This window comes from Lissotriton vulgaris, chromosome 5 (genome assembly GCF_964263255.1).
Source record: "Lissotriton vulgaris chromosome 5, aLisVul1.2, whole genome shotgun sequence".
NCBI classification, from domain to species: Eukaryota; Metazoa; Chordata; class Amphibia; order Caudata; family Salamandridae; genus Lissotriton; species Lissotriton vulgaris.
The window spans coordinates 1215628529-1215649622 of record NC_141693.1 but is presented as its reverse complement, the minus strand read 5'-3'; positions in this window follow the sequence as shown (position 1 = coordinate 1215649622).

The window sequence follows — 21094 nt, the reverse complement described above, 5'->3', positions numbered from 1 at the left end:
GAAAGGGTGCCGCCACCGGGTCCGCTGTGGGCAGAAAACCCCAGAAGGCCTGCATACGGAAACGAGAAAGCGCATCAGCCGCTTGATTCATCATCCCCGGCACATGTCTTGCCCTAAACAGTACATTCAGTTGCATGCATAACAACACAATTTCCTTGAGCAGTCTCAGAATCAATTTGCATCGTGCTGCCTGACTATTGATACACTCAACCACGGTCATGTTATCAGACCAGAACACCACAGAGTGATCACGGAACCCCTCGGGCCACGTTTTCAGGGCCACCAAAATAGGGAAAAGTTCGAGAAAAGCAATGTTACTTGTCAACCCGCACTCGTGCCACCATGACGGCCATTTTTGAGCCGACCATTGTGCACCAAATATGGCACCAAAACCAATACTCCCCGCCGAATCAGTCCACAGCCCCAGCTCCTCGGAGGACACAGCCGGCTTGTTCCAGACAACTCGACCATTGAAATCCGCCAGGAATGCCAACCAAATGCGCATGTCCTGGCGAACCTCTGCCGAGAGCCTCGTGCGATGATGGCCCTCCTTCAGGCCGACCATGGCTTGTGCAATCGAGCATAAAAGGGGCGCGCCATTGGCATCACTCTCAGGGCAAAATTCAACTGACCCACCACCTGTTGCAATTGATGCAGGTTTACTTTAGTTGCACGAATACATGTCTCAAGGGATAACCTGAATTTTAACACTTTTTCCTTGGGTAATCGAAAACAACCTTCTACCGAGTCGAGCTCGATCCCCAGAAACTCGAGCAAGGTCGAGGGACCCACAGTCTTACCTGGTGCCAATGGCACACCAAATTGATTCATTAAGACACGAAATTCATGTAAAGCCTGTCCACACTCAGGATCCCCGGCTGCCCCCAAAAACAGAAAGTCATCGAGATAGTGCATAACATGTTGAAAACCTGTCTTCCTTGTGAATACCCATTGCAGAAAACAACTGAACTTCTCGAAATAGGCACAGGAAATCGAGCACCCCATTGGCATACATCTATCCATGTAATAGCGACCCTGAAACTGAAAACCAAGGAGACGCTGATCGTCTGGGTGTACCGGGAGCAACCGGAACGCTGACTCGATGTCCGATTTTGCCATCAGCGTCCCGGGCCCCAGGCGATTCAACATGGCAACGGCCTCATCGAAAGATGCGTACCGCACCGAACACACTTCCGGGTCTATCGCGTCATTCACGGAAAGACCACGTGGGGCTGACAAGTTATGTATCAGCCGAAACTCACCCGGGTCCTTCTTGGGGACCACCCCTAGAGGGGAACAAACAAAGTTAGCAACCGGTGGCAAATCGAATGGACCGGCGACGCGACCTCGAGTCACCTCTTTCCCAATCTTTACCTGTACCACCGCCGTGTGCTGCAAGACCGACAGTTGATTCTTACAGTTTGCTACACCCTGAAAATCCCCCACTGGGATGCGGAAAACATATGAAAACCCGTTTCGTAACACCCCAGCGGAAGCATGATCCGGGTATTCGTTGAGCCAAGGAATCATTGCCATGGTATCAATCGGGGTAGGTAAAGGCGCCCCTCGAACTATATCAGACCTGTTTGGCGCCTCCCTTACCACCGTTATCACCCATTTTGGCTCTGCACATGGACTCAGGATGGGACGGCTGCCCACACCCCCCACACTCATGTCTGAATTTGCATGACCCCTGGGGCCTCGTACATTTCCCTCTGTTAAAATTCCAACAGATCCCCCTTTTACCTGTGTTGCCACTCGGCTTCGAGTGGTACTCGTTACCTGCACCCGTCCGAAAGGGTGTCCCAGAGTTTTGGCGGGAAGATTCCCCCCCGTTACTCCCTAACAATGGTACCTTCAACATTCCTGTACTCTCCATTTTTTGCCATGACACGGAGTCGTAACAATCCCAAGTCAAAAATGGGTCGTGTTCCTTAGCTTTTCTAAAAAGATTGTCATAGCAGAACCACTGATTGCCCCCATATGCTACGGAATACTCCATGATACGTGATTGATAAATAGGTAACTCGGTCAGCAACTCGGGCCTGCGCTCGCCCATGATGGAGGTAAAAATGCCCCACGCTCTGCCCCAAGTACCAATGTTTCCGTCAACCTTAAAGGCGGCCATTTTTGCGCGCCAAACACTCGGATGCATGAGCTCCTTTTAGCTCTTTACATGCTCCATCTCGTAATGATCGGTAAGCAAAGAGAAAATGTTCACATACTTATTCGCCCAAATCTTTTCCTTAATTTCCAGTGGAACATGCTGAGCCACCTTTTCCCTTCGTGAAGGTACAGACCCCTCCCCCGCAATCGGCAATGGCCGCTTACCTGAACCAGACGCTGCATCCGCCACCGAACCTGGGCCTGATGCGTTAACCGAGGATGGTGCCTTCGCAGCCTCCCTAGATTCCCGCAGTTGCCTCATTACTGCCCGGGCGTCGTCAGCCGTGGCGCCCTCGCTATCTTTTCCCAACCACGCTGCCAATTGTGCCGCTAACTCGGGGGGCATATCCTCCTCGTTCACGGGGGTGACCACCACAGGGATCGGATTCCCCTCTTTCGGCACCGGGGTTGGCTCCTCAAGTGGGGTATCGGGAACCGGGGTTTCCCCCCGAGTGCCCCCCTTCTGGACCTCTTGCTTCTCCCCCCGGGGACTGCTCCCGGCAAAGGCCGTTTCGGTCCTCCCTCCCCGTCCTTAGCCGCCACCTTTTTCTTCAAATCGGCTATCTCCTTCATGAGCATGCGGAGCATCTGCTCGGTACCGACCCGCTTTCCGACTTTCTTGGGCATTCTCAGACGGGATATCTGTAAGACAAAAAGAAAGATTACAACGCTCAAAATTGGCTCTTCATTCCGTCTCGAGCTCACGTGCAGCGGGGAGGTGCAGCTTCAGAGCACAGGAACAAGAGGATGCTTTCTTGGCTTTCTGCTCCTTTTATCCGTCTTCAGGGCGGGCGTAAACCCGCCCCCGCCTGCCTCCGAGGGTGTGGCCGGCCGCGTCAGTGTCTAGGACAACCCACTCTAGGGCGGGAAAAAGGCGCGCCCCGGCTACGCCGCTTCGGGCATACCAGCCGAGACTCGCCTCCCGCCCAAGATGGCTTCCCGGGGGGATCGTGGTACTCCACCATACGTTCGGGGGGACCGAATGGTCGCCCCTTTCCATTTTTGCCTTTGGGTTATATTTGAATATACAAAGGCAGTTTGTGGAAAAAGTGACATCAATTTTCAAAAGTTGTCCTTTAATAGCATTTCCAGACCTACCCCAGTCAAAGTGCCTAGGTCATTGCCACCACAGTTCACAATTATGAGGTCAGGGTGTGGCAGATGCAAAAAGGATTTTACCAATGAGTTTGATAGTATTGAAATGTAGAACCAATTAAAATGTTAGTTTAGTTTTGAATTTTTGTGGGAACAAATTTGATTGGTTTAGGACAGGGATATGTGTGAAGAATGAGAGGCAATATGTGTCATTTTTGGTTGCAGTGTCTAAGGTACATTTCAGAGATTCTGCTTAAGAAAATCTGGTGTAATGTAATGTAAAGCGCATGAATCACCCCACGTGGGGTATTTCCACGCTGTAGACTGCTGGGGAACCCATCCTGGCTTTCCCTGTGAGATGGACCCTACTGGGTATCTCCAGGGTGAAACCAGGCATCCCCGGCTTATGTGGGGGGCCGTTGTGGAGATGAGGCAAGCTAATGCCCAGAGTTGCCGAGTGTGATCCCTGGATAGAGTAGACACCGAGGCAAGAATTATCGAGTCCGCTGACCCTGGTCCACACCCTACCGAGTCTGGAATTGAACCCTGGTCCCAGGCCGTCCTCTGCTTCCGGGTCTGCCACCTCTAACCAGTGAGCCACACCACTCCACTGGTGTGTCATTGCCACTGTTGTTAATCTTCCAAAGCATTTCTAAAGGTGAGTTATTCATTTGAAAGGGGATATATGTTGAGCAGTTTAAGTTAATAAAAAAAATGTCTTCTAATGTGGAAATTACTAACTTTCCCTCTTTCACTGTCTCTTCTTTCTCATTGTCTTCCTTTCTCTCAAACAGTGTTTTTTTTCTTTCCTCTCTTTTTCAATAAATCTTTTTGATTCACTTAGTCCTTTTACCTTTCTCTTAATATGCATCTTTTTTCTCATTCTCCTTTCCTTACTCACATAACTGTTTTCTCACTGTAATTATCCCTTTTCTTTACTCCTCTTTTGTAACTGTGTTTACTCCATCTTTCTCTCTCCCTTACCTTTTTTGTGTTTATACAACACTACTAGGAAGCGTCCCCCTTTCACTGTGTATTGTGTCTCATGTTTGTATGTAATCCTGGCAAAAAATGAATGGTGCATATTGGAAATGTATTTTGGAAACGAGTCAGGTTTCTGCATTGTAATGTAGTTGTCATTTATATGGGCTGTGCTGTGTCTTTTAAACGATTTACTGTGCTATATGTTGTTTGGTAAAATGTATGGCTTTAACATTTTTGACTAGGATCACACTCAGTGTTTGTGTAAATTAATGAATTATATTTGCACCTTTTTCTAAAATGTTACCTGTGTCTCTTCACAGTTTATTTTTTGTCTACACTATCCCTCTGCCTCTGTCTGCACCATCTCCCCTCTGCCTGTGCTATCTCTCCCTCTGCGTGTGCCATCTTTGCCTCTTCCTGCGCCATGTCACCCTTTGTCAGAGCTATGTGTCCCTTTGTCTGCGCTATCTCACCTTCTGCTTGCACCATTTTTCCCTCTGCCTGCGACATCTCTCCCTACGCCTGCGTCATCTCTCTCTCTGTGTGCGCCATCTCACCCTCTGCCTGCACCATCTCTCTCTCTGCCTGTGTCATCTTACCCTCTGCCTGTGCCATTTCACCCTCTGCTTTTTCCATCTCTCTCTCTGCCTGTGCCATCTCACCCTCTGCTTGCGCTATCTCTCCCTCTGTCTGTGCCATGTCCCCTGTGCATGCACCATCTCTCCCCTTTGTCTGCACCATCTCCTCTCTGCCTGCACCATCTCTTGCTGCGCCTGTGCCATGTCTTACTTTGGCTGTGCCATCTCACCATCTGCCTGCACCATCTCTCTCTCTGCCTGTGTCATCTTACCCTCTGCCTGTGCCATTTCACCCTCTGCTTACGCCATCTCTCCCTCCGCCTGTGCCATGTCACCCTCTGTCTGCACCATCTCTCCCTCTGCCTGTGCCATGTCCCCTGTGCCATGTCCCCTGTATCTGCGCCATCTCTCCCTTTGCCTGAGCCATCTGCCCTCCGCCTGCATCATCTCTACCCTGTGCTTGCACCCTTTTTGTCTTTATACAACACTACTAGGAAGACTCCCCCTTTGACTGTGTATTGTGCCTCATGTTTGTATGTAATGCTGGCAAAAAACTAATGGTGCTGATTTATATTGGCTGTGCTCTGTGTTTTAAACGATTTACTGTGCTATATGTTTTTTGGTAAAATGAATGGCTTTAACATTTTTTACTAGGATTACACTGAGTGTTTGTGTAAATTAAAGAATTATATTTGCACCTTTTTCTATAATGTCAGTTTTCATCTGTTTGCTTATAGGGTACTCTTTTTTTTACATAGGTTCTCATGGTTTCATTTAATGCTGGTATACAGATAGTGCTGTTAATTGGAAATGGAATGTATTTTCTGTCTGCACTATCCCTCTGCCTCTGTCTACACCATCTCCCCTCTGCCTGTATTATCTCTCTCTCTGCGTGTGCCATCTCTGCCTCTGCCTGCGCCATGTCACCCTTTGCCTGTGCCATCTCTCTCTCTGTCTGCTCCATGTCACCCTCTACGTACACCATCTCTCTCTCTGCCTGTGTCATCTTACCCTCTGCCAGGGCTATTTCACCCTCTGCTTTGGCCATCTCTCTCTTTGCCTGTGCCATCTCACCCTCTGCTTGCGCTATCTCTCCCTCTGTCTGTGCCATGTCCCCTGTGCATGCACCATCTCTCCTCTTTGTCTGCATCATCTCCTCTCTGTCTGCATCATCTCTCCCTCCGCCTGCACCATCTCTCCCTTTGCCTGCGCCATGTCTCCCTCTGCCTGTGCCATGTCACCCTCTGTCTGAGCTGTGTCTCCCTCTGCCTGCGCCATCTCACCCTGTGCCTGTGCCATCTCTCCCTTTGCGTGCGCCATCTCTCCCTCTGCCTGCGCCATGTCACCCTCTGCCTGCTCTATCTGTCCCTCTGTCTGCACCATCTCACCTTCTGCTTGCGCCATTTTTCCCTCTGCCTGCGACATCTCACCCTCTGCCGTCTCTCTCTCTATCTGCACCATCTCACCCTCTGTGTGCACCATCTCTCTCTCTCTGCCTGTGTCATCTTACAGTCTGCCAGCGCCATTTCACCCTCTGCTTACGCCTTCTCTCTCTGTGCCTGTGCCATCTCACCCTCTGCCTGCGTCATCTCTCTCTCTGTGTACGCCATCTCACCATCTGCCTGCACCATCTCTCTCTCTCTGCCTTTGTCATCTTACCCTCTGCATGTGCTATCTGTCCCTTTGTCTGCACCATCTCACCTTCTTCCTGCGCCATCTCACCTTCTGCTTGCGCCATCTCTCTCTCTGCCTGCGCCATCTCACCCTCTGCCTGCGCCATCTCTCTCTTTGCCTGTGTCATCTCTCCTGTGCCTGTACCATCTATCCCCTCTTCCTGCACCATCTCCCCTCTGCCTGTATCATCTCTCCCTCCACCTGCGCCATCTCTCTATATGCATGTGCCATCTTACCCTTTGCCTGCAACATCTCTCTCTGTGCCTGTGTCATCTTACCTTCTTCCTGCGCCATTTCACCCTCTGCGTAAGCCATCTCTGTCTCTGTCTGTGCCATCTAACCCTCTGCTTGCGCCATCTGTCCCTCTGCCTGTGCCATGTCCTCTCTGCCTGTACACCTGCATGATTTCCTACTCTGGTCAGACACAGTTGCTGTGTTTTAAACTTACTTATGAAGTAAACCAGTGTTTATATCATTTAGTAATTCTAATTTCTATGTAGTATGTTAGTTGTGGTCTATAACATGTTATTTTTTCTTCACAACAGATTATAATTATCTACAGAGAGAAAAAGCAATATGCCTTCTAAGGATGTAAAAGAAGAAAATATAAACAGGCTTTATTGTTCAAGAAAACAGAATTAGAAGATTTATCCAAATAACAATGTTCAGAGAAAAAGAAGAATGCTCCTGGTAAGCCAACTAAAGATTTTATTAGGAAATTAACCCAACGGAAAAAAAATGTGGAGAATGTGCAAAAGAAAAAATCTTCTGTAACTACAAAGAAAAAAGCAGAGCCCCTAACAAAATGTTGGAAATGTATATGGAGATGATATTGTCTAGAGTAATAGACGCAACAATCAGTTCATTGACATTCGTAGATGAATGTTTTATAACAGAGTTGTTGTAAATTTATTAAAAAATGTAAATATTTGCAAAAGGAAAACAGTTTTTTACAAGAAAAAGAAAAGTATAGAGAGGACAGTTGATCAGGCTTTTGAAGTGAAAAAGAAATTATACATTTTAGTAATCAATAGAATTCGTACACTGGACAAGGCAATCAATGTTTTGAAAGCAAAAAGTAAGTGGAAAAGAGTAATTAATAGGACTAATTTTTGTGATGTTTTTTATGGAGAATGGAAGCATAGTTCAAGTTGTGAGCCATTTTTTAACCCCTTCCATGCTCATGACGGAACGGTGCCGTCATGAGCGTCGGTTGAGCTGTGCTCATGACGGAACCGTTCCGTCATGAGCCGATAGGCTCATTAGAATCTTCAGCACAGCGCGAAAATTCGTGCCGCGCTGAAGGGGTTAATGAAGAGACTTACTTTCAGACTAATGATTTGTTGCATGCAGTTGACATCAGTGGTCGAGGATATGAGGTGAAGGATGGTTGTCCGATTGAAAAGGAGAAAATTGTGTCTAGAAATGCAGAAGAGGTGTTAGCTGATGAAGTTTTAGGGAGATGTCCTAAGGCTCCGGTGTACACTTGGAATTATAGTAGTATTTGTAGTGTGCAACAGGATTCAATTGACTTGTTTTGCAATTTCTTACGTAAATATACTAAGAAAAGTCTCAAACAAAAGATGAAGATGTTGCAAGAATTAGATCCTTGCAGACTGAGAGAAAAAACAGGTTTGCAAGGGCATTCACTGGCTTGTCTTTCTAGAAAAGTATGTCAGAGTGTTTTTCACCATTTTAGGATGTTAGCAGTACATCATACTGAAGTGAGGAAATTAGTGAGAATGTTGTATTATGCAAAAAGTCCAGCACTTAAGCTAAAACAGTTAAACAGTGATCTTTTGCATGGATCTGTATAAGATGTAAAGAACATTTGTGAAGAAATTGAGTTTAGTTATTTTGGTGAAAAAGAGGACAGTGCAGAAACTGATTCAGTAATTGAAGGCAATGTGAATGAAAATATACAGAATTTTAGTACAGAAAATTTTGACCAAGAAATTACAAAGTTTAAGGTCATTTCAAGTGAAAAGCCACATTTTTGTTGTGCGTATTGTTGACGAACTCATTATAAAAATCAGACTACTTTAGTTGATTTATATGTAAAAAGTGAAAAGGAAAATAATAATGAGGGGAATTAATTTGCAACTTATTTGTTGGTAGAGAATTTATTTGATTTGGGTTCTGATCAACTTATTTGTAAATATTGATATAATAAATTAAATGATAACAAAATGCCTGCTAGAGCTGTACATAATAATCTTGAGTTGGTAAAGATTCCTTCTGAATTGATGGATTTAAATACCTATGAGTGTACTCTGATTCAATCTGTGCATCAATTTGAGGCTATTGTTCGCATGGAGCCTAAGACAGGGAAATTGCCTCCTTCAGATTTACAGAGAGGATTAAAGGGAAGAGTTGTTTATTTGCCTCTAGATTTTAAGAAAAATATTGACACAATTGGTGTAGAGAAAGTGGAAGAGGAACCTCTAGTTATTCTAGTTAATGGCGTTCCTACAAAGAGTAAGAAAATCTGGCAAGAATTAGTGGATGTTAGGAAAGTCAAAAAGGCAACTTTGTATTTGGTAAAAAATAATCAGTCTACAAAAATGTGTAGGTAGGAGAAGAGGAAACAACTGTAGAAGAGGACAGTGATTTAAAAGCTGGGCAAATTGAAAAAGTGGATGTGTCCAGAAGTGAACAAATTTATCAACATTATAGTGTTCATCCTCTGCATTCCAAAGAAGTAATGGGGAATGCTATTGAGTTATTCCAAATAAAAGAAGCAAAAGGAAGTCCTATATGTGTATGGGAAGAAAGCTTGGAAGCTCGTTGTTTTCCTCAGTTAGTTCCAACAGGTGTAGGTGGAAGATATGATGACCGACCTGTGCAAATTCATGCATCGGAATACCGGACATCAAGATTATATGCAGAAGATTCAAGGTTTCGCCAATGCATTCCATATTTGTTTCATCTTCTGTTTGAGAGTGACTTGTCTGGACTTTCTTATGCAGTGAACCATATACTAAAAAGTGGAGTACATCTGCAGAATGTTTTTGCAAGGGACTCTATGGAAAAAGTCCAACAGAAAGACACTGTTTTGGATTCTCAGCTAATTAATCTCATGGCTTGTCAGCATGGTACTAACGAGTATTGGTTCCGTCGTCATGGGGTATTGAAATGTATGCTAAGAAACTTAGGAACTCCTACATGGTTCCTTACTCTTAGCTGTGCTGAGTATGCTTGGGAAGACTTACTTGAATTTCTTTGAGAGGCAAATGCAAACATAGAAAATGTAGAATTCAAGACACCTGGAGAACTGTGCTCTTTGGATCCAGTTAATGTATGCAGGTATTTCAATCATAGATTTGAAGCTATGATGTCTTTTATCACAAACAAAAGAAATTCTCCTCTTGGAGAGGTTTTGGATTTCTTTTGGAGAAAGGAGTTTCAATCAAGAGGTGCTCCTCACCTACCTATGCTGCTATGGATGAAAGATGCGCCCAAATTTGGAACAGATTCGGATGACACAGTGATGAGTTTTATTGAACAGTATTCTACATGTGCTGTTCCAAAAAGTACAGAAGAAAACAATTTAAGATATCAAGGGCTAGATGTAGGAGCCCTAATACCGGTCGGTAACGGCCGAATTCGGCCGTTACCAACCGGTATTAGGGTTTTCTAATGTAAGGGGCCTCATTTTTACAGATTCGGTAAATTTACTGAATTGGTATATTTACCGATTTAGTAAATCCAGATGTAGCTGGCACTTCAAAGAGTGCCACAGGCCCTTTAGGAGTCGGTATTTACCACCCAATCCTATTGGGTGGTAAGATACCGAATTCCAGTGTACATGCACATCTGTGCATGAACACCTATTCCATGTGACACACAGAGATGCCCTTAGCGCATGAATGTGCGCCACATGGCACACAAGTCTGCAATTGGGGTGCTACAGGGTGTCAAAGTGACACCCCGTTCCCCCTGCCAGGATTCGGTATTTACCGATTCGGTAAATACCGATTCGGTATTTACCATTGATTCCTATGGGCTTCAAGGCCCATAGGAATCAATGGTAAATACCGATTCGGTATTTACCGACTCGATGAATACCGAATCGTACAGAATCGGTAATTGAAAAAGAAAAATTACCTACATCTGCCTACTTTCAATTTACCTACTCTTAATTACCGAATCGGTATGATTCGGTATTTAAGAGTAGGTAAATCGGAATTACCTACATCGGGCCCCAAGTCTTACGGTTCAAAGCCATCGTTGTGGAAATACTGTTGTCAAAAGTTCAAATCTAAGGACAAGTTCTACACAAAATGTCGTTTTGGATTTCCACGACCAGTATTATCGAAAGGAAGAGTAAACAATTTCATGACATCTGTGCGACTTACTGTTACAAGAAAATCACCGAAAAATACCTACAACTTAAGAAGAAATGAAGAGTCCAAATACATAAATGACTATAACCCAGTCATTTTGTTCATGTGAAATGCTAACATGGATATTCAATATGTTGCAGACAACTCCATTACTGTGGCTCGATATGTAACGTCTTACAATACTAAATCTGAGAAGACAGAACTAAAGGAAATGTGGGAGGAAATTTCTCATGAAAAGAGCCTAAGTAAGAAATTGTACAGCTACAGTTTGAAGATGTTGTCTCATCAAGAAATAGGAGCATATGAATATTCAGATCGTTTATCATCTGCAAGTCTATATGCCAAATCTAGGAAAATCATCTGGGTGAGTCTAGGTCTTGCTGCAACACGAAACCGAGTTTTGAAATCTGTACAGGAAATTGAGTATTTAGCAGCGAAAGAACCAAACAGTACAGATATTTTGAAGACAAATATGTTGGATCCATACTATCCAAATAGAAGTAATCATCTGGAGAACGTTTGCCTATATGAAGTGCTGCAAAGCTATACTTTTAAGAAGAATTGTACAGAAGATATCAATAAAGGAGTATATGCTGTGATTGGATCTGAAGGATGTCTGGTGAAACAAAGAAAAGGACATTTTATTAATCATCAAAAACTGAGTTGCGAAACTCCTGACAAAAGTGAATTTTACTATTTAGCTCTTTTGCAACTGTTTAAGCCCTGGCGTACAGAAGAGGAACAACTTGGAGATTTTGTCAGTTATGAAGATTCATTCAACGCAATTAAAGATATTATCGAATGTCCTATTTTTGCTACTTAGCTGAATATGTTAAATGACGAAATACAGCAAGAAGCTACAATTGCAGCAGAGATTGCAGGAGACAGTTCTCAAGATAGTCAGAGTTCTGCTTCGTTGAGTCAGGATCCACTAGGAGGACCAATTATCCAAAATGAAGCAGCCACTGCCATGGATGAGGTGGTAAGAGCAAAGGAACAAGCTCAAGAGGATGTAATTAACTAAGAAGAATTGGAAAAACAACTAAATGTTGAACAAAAACAAATATATGACAAAGTGACCGAGCAGATTGAGCACGGTTTATGTCATGAGAAAAAAGAGTGCTCATGTACGTCATTTAAAACTGTTCGACTGTATGTGAGTGGAGAAGCTGGAACTGGAAAAAGTTTCCTAATTAAAGAAATTGCAACTTATCTACAGAAAAGGACTGAGTCATCACTCTCTTGTGTTGTTACTGCTCCAACTGGGTTGGCAGCACATAACATTGAAGGGATTACTTTACATTGTTTATTGATGCTGCCAGTAGAGCATGCCAATAAATTAGAATACCACAAGCTATCTGGAGAAGCTTATTGTGAAGCTTCTAGAGTCCTGAAAAAAATGAAACTTCTCATTATTGATGGGGTAAGCATGGTATCAAATATAATGCTTGCTTTTGTGCATTTAAGAATGCCACAAATTCTAGCGGTGCTAGAAGGTGTGGTGGCAGCACTCTTGAAGGTCCGCCGAGCTTTGGGGGCAGAGTTCGAGCTGGATAAGAAGCGTGGAGCTCCTCTGTCACCCGTTTCCCATTGCGCCTTGTCACTTTTAAAATTTGCTTTTACCGCCCTACATCTGTTTTTTAATCAAACCCCCTCACTGTACTTGCCTTATTTTATCCGGGCCAGACAGCGGGTGACTCAATACCCGTTTCCTCAGTAGGGTGTGCCTCCCTGCCCCGGTCCATCACGGCTGACGAGCCGATTGCTGTGGAGGGCAGGCGCTATCTTAGGTGAGGACCTGGATCCCGGCGGTGCCGTGCGGTCTAGCTGGGGGTGGGGTTTAGACTTAAATTGCCCATAGGCGTGGGGTGCCTCGCGGTGCTAGAAGGTGTGGTGGCAGCACTCTTGAAGGTCCACTGAGCTTTGGGGGCAGATTGCGAGCTGGATAAGAAGTGTGGAGCTCCTCTGTCACCCGTTTCCCATTGCGCCTTGTCACTTTTAAAATTTGCTTTTACCGCCCTACATCTCTTTTATAATCAAACCCCCTCACTGTACTTGCCTTATTTTATCTGGGCCAGACAGCGGGTGACTCAATACCCGTTTCCTCAGTAGGGTGTGCCTCCCTGCCCCGGTCCATCACGGCTGACGTGCCGATTGCTGTGGTGGGGAGGCGCCATCTTAGGTGAGGACCTGGATCCCGGTGGTGCCGCGTGCTGCAGTCTAGCTGGGGGTGGGGTTTAGACTTAAATTGCAATGGCCCTCGGAAGCAAAGCGGACGAGCGCAGCGGGCGTGACAATGGCGCGCCGAAGGTGCGCCTAAGGTAAGCCCACTGGTCCCTCTGTCCCACCATACTGCCCAGACTAGACTCACTGGGATTGTTCTTTCCTAGAAAGGTCTTTCCTGAATTCGATTCCCCTTTGGCCACGGCATTACCATTGGCTATTCCGATCCCCCCGACTGCCCTTTCCTCCTCCACTCAAAAGGCTATCAACTCTAAGTTTGCAGTGAGCTACTTCAACACCCGCTCGCTGGTCAAGTACCAGTTGGAAAATGTTCAACTTCTGGACTCCTAAAAACCCGACCTGTTATTTGTCACAGAGACATGGCTTAACGAGGAGTCCTCTCCGGACATCCTCGCAGCAATCCCGTCGGGCTACTATGTCCTTCAAGCTAACAGAGCCCCGGGTAAGTCGGGAGGCGGAGTGGTAGCTATTATAAAACATTCTATCAGATTCTCCTCACTGGCGGTGGCCAGTATCCCTTTAGTAGACTGCCTTGTTCTCATGCTGGAATCCCCAGCGGTACCTCTCATCAGTGTCCTGGTCTATCGACCCCCTCAGTCTATGCCTAACTTCCACTCTATGTTTGGCAATATGCTCTCCCATCTGGTCATTATTAATTCAAAATTAATGATCTTAGAGGATTTCAATTATTGGCCCTCTGACAACAGAGAGAGCGTCTGTTCTTCCACCTTTACTGATTTTTTAACTGGGATACATTTTTCCCAACATATTAACTCGGCAACCCACGTTAAGGGCCACATTCTTGACCAGGTGTGGACTTCCAACCTGGACATCTCTACTCCCCTCATCCTCCCTTGTCCCTGGTCGGATCACTTTATCATTACCTTCTCCATCACTGTTACCTCCCATGCTAGTCAGGTCCTTGAGGGTAATCTCCCTGCCAGAAATAGGAACAGGGCTGATCTTGGTAAATTTGTAACTTTACTCAGAGCCTCTCCCCCTCCCTCCCCCCAATTGTGACTCCCTTGATACCCAAGCATTAGGTCTGAAGCACTGGCTTGAATCAGCCAGCGATATCGTAGCCCCCCTTAAACAGGTCAGGTTAAAGTGTCCTCATGATGCGCAAAGATGGTTTTCCGAGGAACTTAAAGGCATGAAGCTTAAACTTAGGCAGGCCGAGCGGGGCTGGCGATGTGACTATGCCCCTGATAAAAAATTGGCATTCACGACCCTGCTCAAAGAGTACAAACATGCTATCTTGCAAGCTAAAACCTCCTACTTTTCTAAGAAGATCTTAGATTCAGCTTCCATAGCTAAAGATATTTTTTCTATTGTAGAGAAACTCTCAAACCCAGACAGAATTACTATTAAACCCCTTCCTTCTCGGGCACTTTGTGACTTCCTTAATCAGTTTTTTATTGATAAAATTGTTAACATTAAAAATAGTATTTCCTATTTTGCTCCCTCCGACCCAGCCATTTCTACCACTATCCCCGCTATCTCTAATTCCCAGCAAATCACTCAAATACCCCCGATTTCGGAGGACGAGTTCTTAGTTTTGCTGAATAAGGTTACTTCTTGATCCCCCACTGACTGTTGCCCCCCTCATGTTTTGCGTGACGCATTTACTGCTTGTCCTCTCCCCCCACTGTCACTTTTGAATAACTCACTTAAAGCGGGCCTGGTCCCCAGCTCTTTTAAAATTGCTGAAGTGGTGCCCATCCTTAAAAAACCTAATGCTGACCCGTCCCTCCTGAGTAACTTTTGTCCCATTTCCTTACTTCCTTACCTCAGTAAGATACTTGAAGCCCATTTCACCAACTTCTTGAGTTCATTCAACGAGCGTACGCAGTTCCTCAACTCCCAACAGGCCGGATTCAGACCCTCCCATTCTACTGAGGCGGTCATTCTTTCAGTGATGGAGGAACTGCGGAGGGGAGCGGACCTCAATATCAACCAGGCCTTGGTTCTCCTGCATTTGTCGGCCGCCTTTGACACGGTCGACCATGACATTCTGGTCGACCGTGTCAGGGAGGCCGGCATCCAGGGATCTGCCCTTGACTGGGTTCGCTCTTTCTTGAGCAATCGCTACCAGGATGTCCGGCTCTTCCAGTTCGCTGCCGATAAAGTTGGGCTGACATGTGGCATCCCACAGGGCTCTTCCCTTTCCCCCCTCCTTTTTAATTTGTACCTTACCCCCCTCATCTGGTCTTTACGAGGTAGTAATGTCACTGCATTTAATTATGCAGACGACATTCAGTTGATCGTTGACATCGATCCCTCGGCCCAATCCATCAAAAATTTCCAGTCCACACTGTGTCACATCAGTGACTGGATGGGGGAAAACCATCTCAAACTTAACCCTGACAAGACACTTAACTGGCTCCCTGTAGCAGAGCGCTGTAATTTTAAATTAGGCTGCACCATTTTTAAGGCCCTGGACGACCTTTACCCGTTATTCATCTCCTCCTTATTTCACCAGTATGCTCCTCCCCGCTACTTCCGTTCTTCTCATCTGGCCCTACTCAAGACACCTGTCTTTAAACGCAAGAAACACGGAGGGCTCAGATTTTCGTTTCTTGCTCCATCTTTCTGGAATGCCCTCCCCTTAGCATTCAGGCTTACTACTTCCTATACTAACTTCAGATCTGTTCTCAAGACCCATCTGTTCAGTAGAGCACACAACTAGATCTTCCTCTTTTCTCTCTTCCGCCTTGACAGTTTCTCTTCTGTCTCCATTTGCTCACAGCGCCAAGAAACCGTTAGGTGTTAGTTGCGCTTTACAAGAACCTTTACATAACATAACATAACTTAACAGAGTATGATGCGTTATTTGGAGGCAAACACATCATTGTTTTTGGAGATCTACTCCAGCTAACTCCTGTGAAAGGACAACCAGTATTTAACATGCTTACACATAAAGATACCAGAAAGTGCCTAGGAAGTATTGGAAATGTTAATATATGGTTATATTTCAAATATACAGAACTTCTTCAAAATATGCGACAGTCAAAGGATGAGGATTATAGAAGAATTCTTCAAGATATAGGAATTGGAAAATTGAGTGAACATGGGAAAGAAGCTTTACAGGCACGATTACTTTCTAATTTGTATCCAAAGGAAAAAAATCTCCCAGAGAATATTTATAGAAACATTGCAGAAAATAAATCAGTGATATGTTTGATGCCAACTCTGCAAGAATGTTCAATCTTCAACAACAAAATGTTGAATTTAGAAAATCAAGAAATTGTAAAACTGGAAGCTATTGATAGAAGAGAGTATGAAAGAGCTACTATTATTTTGTCAGAAAAGTTGAAGTCAAAATTGGATTCTTTAGAGAAGACAATATCTAAACTGCTGGTTTTGAAAAGAGTCTATATGCATGTTTAAATTGTCGTATAATTTTACAACGGAATTTACATGTGGAAAGAGGTTTAGTAAATGGAGCACTGGGTCATGTTGTTGATTTTGTGAATTACCGAAATAGAGATGAAATTGAATTTTCGAAAATTAAATTTGATGAAATTGAAGAAGTAAAACAATTGAGTTGTTGTTCTGCTCGGTTTTTGCTTGTGAAAGAATTATATGTCCGCCGAAAACAGTTTCCTGTTATTTTGGCATATGCAGTGACTATTCATAAATCTCAAGGTTTAAGTGTAGATAGTGCTTTGGTGAATATTGGAGGTTCTGTGTTCAAGGAGGGTATGGCATATGTTGCTTTATCTCGAGTCAGATCTTTATCTGGATTATACTTGATTGATTTTGATGACAGAAAGATTAGTGCAGATCTAAATTGTGTAAAAGAATATAATAGGTTGAGAAGAGAATATGCTCCAAATTTACCTCAATATCCTTTATTTGAAAAGCGTGTGGTAGATCGAAAAAGAAGATATGAGAAAAATTGTAGCAAGGTTGTAGTGAAAAGAAAAACATCTAGATGAACCAGTAATTGTAAGCAGTAAGGAAAAGGATTCTGTTGAAGATGTTGTTGGATTTCAGTTTGAAAACAGTTCTGTTGTCAACTGCTATGCTAATGTAGTGGTTAATGTTGTTTTTGTTCTCAAAACTTTACAAGGACAGATTGTGGAAATCAGGATCAAAGATTTGTTGATTTCTCTGTTTGAGAAATGTAGTAGTGATAAAACAAAAATAGAAAGTGTTTCTGATATTCGAAATGTTTTAGACATATGCTCTGGTCTAAATTAATTTTCACAGAATATTCAGCAAGATTGTCAGGAATTTCTAATGTATATGCTTGTTGTACTTCAAAATAAAGGTATAGATATTGAAAATCTTTTTGGCCTTTCTTATAAATGTGAACATGACTGTAACAATTGTTCCTTTTCAAGTAGTACTACAATAGACACTGAAAGATTTATATATTTGCCGTTACCAGACTGCAAATCAGTGTCTTTTAATAATCTATTTAGAGTAAGCATGGGCGAATTTTGCGAATCTCTCGTTCGCGAATTTTGCGGATTTGCGAACTCGCAATCCGCAAAATCCGCGAATTCTCGCGAATTTGCGGATTTTTTTTTTGTGTTTGCGCGGGTTTCTGCCAGTTCGCGAGGGTTTTTTACAATGTCGCAAATTGCGAACTTACCTGTCGGGTCGCAAGTTTCGCGAACTTGTTGTTTCTACGTGTCCAGCCTGTTTGGGACACTCTTCTTCATCACTGCCACTCTCTGTCACCACTGCCACTCTCTGACTACTCATGCCACCCTCTGGCCCACCCATGCCACCCTCTGTTTCATCACAGCACCCTCTGGTTGTCCAGTCAGTGTACATTATTGTGGCAACGCAAGCACACCTTCCCTGCCTCAAGTGACCTGAATTAATTTGGGGCTGATTAATGTGTCACAGAATATTTTTTTAGCTGGCACCTGCTTCCTTAGTGCTTCCTGATTAGTGATCTTTTGCACTTGCTAAGTGCTTTCATTGTTGCAAAATTAGTTACAACACCTGCCCTGCCCCAACTGACAATAATGCATTAGGGGCTGATTAATGGATTTGAACTTCCAGCCTGGCTACTGCTTGTCTCCCTTAGCTGTAATTAAGGACCTTTGTGGCATATGTGTAACTATTCTGAGGTTCAGAGCAGGGTCACATAATAGTTTCAACTGGCAACTGAACTCTGGAGGGGCCCCTCAGGAAGCACTACAGGAAATGGCTACTAATGATGAGCCTGAACTTTTGAACCTGGTAAGTAGTTACTTTCAGTTTTGCTAAGATCGTATTTCTGCAATTTTGCACTTATTCGCGGGGCGCGAACTCACGCGAACAGTGCGAACAGTGCGAGCAAAATCCGCTGCTCGCGGATTTGTGGATTTTGCGGGAGATTCGCGAATCTCGCGGATTGCGAATTTACCGAAAATCCGCAAAATCCGCGAGCGAAACGGATTTTCCGCCCATGGTTAATTTAGAGGAGCAAATCAAAACATGGTCTGTACCCAATGTAACTCTAAAATGCTATCAACATTATTTTTACGACGATATGGACAGTATGTCATTTTGATGCTACAACGATGCAGACCTGATCGAACAAAATTGACAACTGTAATAAAATATGTTGTGGCTTCTCAATTATCAATTTCAGGAAGAACCTTTGTAACTGCAGCAATTATTTTCCATGATGGTCCTTCTACAACATGAGGACATTACACAGCTTATTTAAAATGTCAAAAAGGCTGGGCTGGACTAATTGTAAAGATACTCAATTGACTTTTAAACAACGTTTGCCTTTTGACCTACGAAATTCGTATCTAGTGTTTTTACAACCCAAATTTTAGGGAACATAATTGGCCTAGTAAGATTAGTGCTATTAATATAAGTAAGTCTGCTGTTAAGAATTACTTTGTTAGTGAGGGTGATCAAGATAAAAAAAATCTTGTATTTGTCATAGAGGTAGTGTAAGTGTATCACATAGTGAGTGATATTAGCATTACAGGAAATGTTGATCATGATAAAGATAAGGATAAACGATGGGCAGAGTGTCATCAGCATACCACATGATGTTGAGATTCTGATAGATTACTGGTTGTTTAAGGTTCTATGTACATGATAAACTATTGTTAGATGATAGAAAAGATGTTGGAGCTTTTGATTCAGAAGGTTTGGAAATGGAAGTTTAAGAGTACTATTAAGTAGTTTCCTAAAAAAGGACTTTCTATATACTATTTGGCCATGTGGAATAGAATATCAATCAAAAATGAGTATTGCGGGTAAATGTTGTTAATATATGTTTATACATAACTTTACTTTGAGAGTATAAAAAAGAAGTAATTTTTTTTTATTAGTTTGTGGTTGTTATTTATTTAAGAAATTGCTGTTTGGAAGAAAACATTTAAGATATGTTTTTTTATAATTTTTACATTATTTATTGAAATGTTGTATGTTTTTTTTAAACACAATCTTTTTGATTGTGTTTTTTTTGCCCGCTGTCATATGATGAGTAGTATTGAACTTACTGTTTTTAGTGAAATTCAATATATTCTGAGAACAGCAAAATAAAACATATAACATATTGTACAAGTTATTTTGTATTTTGTATTGTGAAATATATTTTATAACTCAATTGTTTATTCTCTTCCACAGATATTACATTTATAATGTAGTTATGACAATCTAAAAATACTTTTTCATCATTTTCTTACTTTTCTTTCTGTCTATCCTTTCTTCAGTTACTCTCTTACTCCTTTACCTTTGCTCATCTTATCCTTCTTCCCTTATTGTACTTACTCCCCTTCATTCACCTTTACACTCCTTCTTTCACCATCAGTACTCTTCCTTCACCCTCATTCATTTTGTTCAACTCTCCCATTCTCCTGTCTGGCCCTGACTTGTTTTTTTATCTTCCTCCATCACTACCTTTGCTTTGCTGTATCGATCAGTCTGTTTTCGCTGTCCCCTTACTCTATTTCTTTCACTTCATTCTTGACTGATCTTCACTCTCTTCACTTGTTTCACTTCATCACTCCCTTTCGTTCACTACCCTTTTTTCCATCCATCTGTAAGTCTTTTCCTCTGTGTCAGTCACTATAACTGATTTAGTTCCTCACAGTCCATCACTCTTCCTCTGTTTCTCTCTTTTACTGTCTCCTTCTCTCTCCACCAGTCTTCCTTTTCTTTTCTCTCTCTTTCTATAAATCCTTCTGTCTCTCACTTATTTCTTTTTCCTTTCTCAATATGCTTCTTTTTCCATCACTCCCCTTCCCTCAAATTTACATTTCTTCCGTCACTGTCACTCCCCTTCATTCAATCTGAGTCCTGTTCCTCCACTTACTATTCTCTTCCCTCTGCATCACTCTGATTCTATTTCTGCTGCTCCCATTCAGTCACTCTCTCTCATACTCTTTCGCTCACTCCATTCGTCGATCGTCTTCTCTTATTCCCTGTACCTCATTATTTTTTGATAACTCTCATTCCTTTATTCTCTTACTCCTTTCACTCCATTTTTCTCTTACTCTCTTCCTGTGCGGGAGCCCTGATGTAAATGTAAGTGCCTCCGGGCACACACAGATGGCAGCAAACTGTGGCACTCTCTCTCTCTTTCTCTTTCTTTCTCTCTCTCTCTCTCTGTTTATCCCTCATTCTTCTTCTCTTCCCCTTTCTGTTTCTTTCACTCCTACTATATCTCTTAGTTTTCTTTTCTGATTCTTAATCTCGTTCCTTCTCTGTTGTATTGTGAAATATATATTGTATATATTATAATTCATTTTTATTCTCTTTACAGATATTATATTTATTAAAAATATTTAATTAAATTATTTTATTTCTTAGAAGGTAAGTATAATAAAAAAATACTTTCTCATCACTGTCTAACTTTTCATTATTTATAAGGTAAGTCTGAGAAACAAAAAATTGTTTCTTATCACTCTCTTATTGTGACAGAATAACTGCCTCACTCTTTGTCAGTCCCTTGCTCTCCCTCTCTCTCTCTCTCTCTCTCCCTTACACTTAATCTTCTTTCCTTTTTCTTTCTACCACCCCCCCTCTTTCCCTCATTCA